The sequence below is a fragment of the Paramormyrops kingsleyae genome, chromosome 24 (assembly GCF_048594095.1).
Source record: "Paramormyrops kingsleyae isolate MSU_618 chromosome 24, PKINGS_0.4, whole genome shotgun sequence".
Lineage (NCBI taxonomy): Eukaryota > Metazoa > Chordata > Actinopteri > Osteoglossiformes > Mormyridae > Paramormyrops > Paramormyrops kingsleyae.
This window is the reverse complement of record NC_132820.1, coordinates 15,690,730-15,695,934: the sequence shown is the minus strand read 5'-3', so window position 1 is coordinate 15,695,934 and position 5,205 is coordinate 15,690,730. Positions and strand designations below refer to the sequence as shown.

Below are 5,205 nucleotides of genomic sequence, written 5' to 3'. Positions count from 1 at the left end.
CCAGGAACCTTCGAGGAATTAGTGAACCTCGCTATTTGAGTGGACAACCACTTCCGTCAGCGCCACAGGGAACGTCACAGACGGTTTGATATTTCGGGTGTCCGCGAAGCAGCTTGTATGAGCTCTTCCAAGCCCCCCACTGAAGCCATGCAGGTGGACCGAACCCGTTTGTCCCCTGCAGAACGACGACGGCGACGGACAGCCAATGCCTGTCTGTATTGTGGGCAGGTGGGACATTACATTTTGAAATGCCCAGTAAAAGGACACACCCACCAGTGAAGAGGAGGGCCCTGGTGGGTGTAGCTCCAATATTTCCCTCCTCCATTCAACGCACTTTCCTTCCGGTGCTGCTCTCCTATGGTGAGATCCAGCAGCCCTTGGCCGCCCTGGTGGACTCAGGAGCTGATGACAATTTTATTGACACCACACTGGTCCGCCAGTGGAGACTGCCTACCACGCCAGTCCAGACGCAGTTGGTGGCCCATGCGCTGGATGGATGTCGAATGGCCACCATCACCCGCGCTACACTGGTGAGTCTTGCTATTGGGGGTAATCATGTGGAGGAACTGTCCTTGTATGTGATTGATTCTCCTCAAGCACCTATAGTGTTAGGCCACTCCTGGTTGGTTAAGCACAATCCTCACCTCGACTGGAAGAAGGGGTCCATTATGGGCTGGAGTCCTTTTTGCCATTCGCAGTGTCTCTGCACAGGTCTCCCTTCATTAGTCCCGGAAGAGAAGGAGGAGTTTCCTGACCTGTCTTCGGTTCCGTCAGCCTACTTGGACCTGAGACAGGTATTCAGAAAGGCTCGGGCATCCTCTCTACCTCCTCATCGACCTTCTGACTGTGCGATCGATTTGTTACTGGGTACCTCGCCCCCTAGAGGTCGTCTGTACTCCCTCGGTGTGTCTGAAATCGCGCACTTGTGTCAGTGCACTGAAATGTAGTGTGTAGTGCGCACTGTGCACTTCCTTCTGTAGTGCACACTACCATGGGTAAGTACTGTCCTAAATGGAACACTAACATTTTGCACTTACCGGAAGTGACGGACTAGCATTTGATCGCGATTCTCCAGCACGCCAAAATATCTGCCATGTTTTGTTTACGATGAATTTCCTTATGGTTTTATTTGCTTTTGTTTACCCCCTACTACACCCCACCTGGAAACTGTGTCGCATTCAACGTCGACGCAGGATCCTCCTCCTGTTGGCTGAACATGAGATCGTACGTAACCTACATGTTTTTTTTTGTATGCGTGCCTAATGCCAGCGCCGCACGGATATTAGGCTTACCTTTTCAGATAGTGTCTGTCCAATTAAGTTCTTTGCACAAAGTTGTATAAATAAACGCACAAATCAAAATAAAGTTCATATACCTTTTTTGCATGTCATGACACTTATTGCTATTAAATGCCTTTTATGGCCTGCATTTGTGTAACACACTACCGTGGACTAATACCTCACATTATACAGTTGTATGCCCATCAGCATACAAATTCATATGTCTGTGCATGTCTTCCCCATACCTATTGGTATAAAGTGCAATTCTTGGCTGAATTAATGTACTTTAAATTAATATACATCTATTCTAAATTGATGTTTACACTGATACATTACACAATTGGCAAAATGAAACCAATTAGTTAGAAATCATAGTTAGAATGATTTATGCAATGAAAAAGTGCCATGAAGCAAGGAAGATGCTAAAACACAGGGATGCAGCAAACTTTTATTAACATAAAATTCTCTCTTGCCTCCCCCTCTACTCCACAGCAGCGCCTGAAACCCAGGCGGTACACCCAAATGAATGTGTCAGTGACACTGCTGGCACGATACTTTGATGGCCACAGTGACCTGCGGGTTGACTTCCGGCTAGCAAGGGAGTCCCTTCAACTCTCTAATGGCTGTGCTGGGAACTGAATGTGACCATGGTTGGGGCCCTGAGATCGACACCTTGGTGTTTCTTTTCTTTTCTGTGTGGTTGCCAGGGCTTTCGATCCGTGCAAAAGTCTCACTCTGTGCAAAGATTGCTGCTCTCCTCTACCAAGTGGTCCGCCATCCCACTGCGGAGGAACTCCCTCACTTGGGGGCCCGCTTCACCCGTCTAGCAGGATCTGCAGCCTTCAACCGAGTGGTAGGAGCCATTAACGGTTGCCACGTCCGGGTGAAGCCTCCTGCAGAGGACGCTGCCTGTTATTTTAACAGTAAGCTGTTCCACTCAGTCCAGCTGCAGGCCATCTGCGACAACACTGGAAGGTTTCTGGACGTCTTCATGGGATACTGTGAGTCAGTTCATGACACCTGAGTCCTGCAGAACAGCCCCATCTACTACCAGCAGTCTTACCTCCCACCAGGTTACTGCATCCTTGGAGATGGTGGCTACCCCTGCTTGTCCCAGCCCATCTGCCTCATGATGCCCTACAGGCAGCCTGTCCACAACCACCTCCAAGCTTGATTCAACTGCTACCTGTCAAAGGCAAGGTGTGTTGTAGAGAGGTCATTTGGAGTCCTGACGACCAGATGGAGGTTCATCTTCCTCAAGGCCCTGGAGATGGATGTGAAGTATGTGCTAGAGGTCATCGTCTGCTGTACTGTGCTCCACAACATCTGCATGATCAACGGGGACCTGCTGGAGCCAGATGCTGATGTTGGGAGGTCACTGGACCAACCAGCACCAGGACCAGCACCTCCAGAAACTCTGGGGCTGATGAGAGACAGGATGGCAATGAGCTGTTACACCCCAGATCACGACTACATTTAAATGTACCCCAGATCATTCCTACTTTAGAATATACTTTAAAATGCAAACAATAAATAATTTGGCTAATTGGCAAATCTGTGTGTGTGTGTGTTTTGTTACATTTTTATCAAATTGTTGACAAATTTAAGTCACTTTGGATAAAAGAGTCTGATGTAACCAAGCTCCCTTTAAAAAACATCAGATTGAGTAAGTAAACAGAATAAAGATATACAATGCAAATGGATTTATATATTTAATATAATTCTTTATTTGTAATGTAATTATTCTTATAATGAAATATTTTTAAATATTTAACACTGAACACATTTAACACAAAACATTGAACACAAAACATTGAACACTAAACTATTTACACAATTTTTCCAGGATGGCCATGAGGTGCTCCTCTCTTCCTGCTGCCTCCCTCTCCCTCCTCTCTTCCCTCATCTCTCATCTTTGCAGACTCTTTTCCAAAGTGATGTACAATACAAATACTACATTAAGAAAATTGTTTGGTTGCAGTTACCAAGAACAAAAAAATGCAGTTTAGAGTGGATTACACTATTTCATGATTGAGTTCAACCAATAAATAATTATGATTTTAAATAATTCAGCACCTACTGTGAACAACTACACATACAATTATACTTACTTGTATGCTTCCACGCTCACATGCCTTTTGCCTGTAAACAAAGGGTGATTTGCTGCCGATCTATGACCGCCTAACTGGCTAAAAAACTGCTAACATTTACGTGTGCAAACTCTTCTAAGTCAATATAATCGCAAACTCAAACAAATTATCTATAACTGTCATCAGAGAGTGACAGGCTACACACCGCAGTAACATCAGTAAAATAATTTTCTTAACGTTATTTACATTTATATGAAGCAGTTGCCTCCGCTTGGGCTTGCGTGTCTGTGTTGTTATCCGCCATTATTCAACTCTGAAAACTTGCCGAAAGTCCCTCCCCTTCCGCTACGTAGTCAAAATGGCATCCGTTTAGTGCGAGTAGTGTCCATTATTCTGCACTGCGTTTTCTGGCCGTTTTCAGTGCACCATCCGGGTACTTTCAGTGCACTGAATTTTAGCTTAGTTGTCAATGTGAACACACTACGCCCTAAAATCACGCACTAAAAGTGCACAAGTGCGCTATTTCAGACACACCACCTGTCTGCCCCTGAGAGGAAAGCTATGGAGGATTACATAAACAGTGCACTAGTATCAGGAATTGTTCGGCCGTAGTCTTCACCAGCAGGAGCTGGGTTCTTCTTTGTAGAAAAGAAGGATGGATCCCTCCGGCCTTGTATTGACTACCACGGGCTGAACCAGATTACCATCAAGCATCGTTATCCCTTACCCCTGTTGTCCTCGGTTCTAGATGTACTTCAGGGGGCAAGCTGGTTCACCAAACTTGATCTACGAAGTGCCTATCATCTAGTTAGGATGCATGAAGGCCTTTAACACGCCCTCTGGGCATTATGAGTATTTGGTTATGCCTTTTGGATTGACTAATGCACCGACCGCGTTCCCCGGGGTGATTAACGATGTCCTGCGGGACATGTTAAACAAGTTTGTCTTTGTGTATCTGTATGACATTTTGGTGTTTTCCCAGTCTGAACAGGATCACGTTATTCATGTGCGTGAGGTCCTCCAACGCTTATTAGTTAATAAGCTGTTTGTCAAGGCGGAGAAGTGCGAGTTTCACGGGCAGTCAATATCCTTCTTGCGGTTCATTCTCGGGGAGGGTTCGATTAGGATGGATCCGGAGAAGATCCGAGCAGTCGCAGAGTGGCCTCAGCCTCGCAACCGGAAGGAGGTACAACGTTTTTTGGGCTTTGCTAATTTTTACAGGCATTTTATTCAAGGATATAGCACCGTTGTAGCCCCTCTCACGGCACACACCTCTACCAAAGTCCACTTCCAGTGGTCCCCAGTGGCCGAGCAGGCATTCCTGGTTCTTAGCAGAAGCTTCACCTCGGCTCCTATTCTTCAAATCCCCGATCCCTCTCGACAGTTTGTGGTGGAGGTTGATGCTTCCAGCACTGGTGTAGGGGCTATTCTATCCCAGCAACACGCAACAGACAATAAGTTGCATCCTTGTGCTTTCTTTTCCCATAAGTTAACCCCAGCTGTAAGGAACTATGACATTGGTAATCAAGAACTGCTGGCAGTCCATCTGGCCTTGGAGGAGCGGCGGCAGAGGCTCAAGGGCACTAAGGACCCATTCCTGATCCTCACGGACCACAAGAATCTGGAATATCTACAGTCAGCAAAGCAACTCAATGCACACCAGGCTAGGTGGTCACTATTTTTTAATCGCTTCAATATTCTTATCTCCTTCAGACCGGGCTTTAAGACCTGCAAACCTGATGCCCTGTCGCGGCTGTTCTGCCGCACAGTCGCTTCATTGGAGCGGTATCCTGGGGGGTCGAGGAGGCCGTCCATGCCGTACAACGGTTCATCCA

The 5,205-nt window shown here is 46.6% G+C and overlaps 1 pseudogene; it reads left to right on the top strand.

Annotated features, from left to right (window-relative positions):
* Positions 1 to 248: 248 nt before the first annotated feature.
* LOC140582139 (uncharacterized) lies at positions 249 to 2,760 on the top strand (annotated as a pseudogene).
* Positions 2,761 to 5,205: the final 2,445 nt, after the last annotated feature.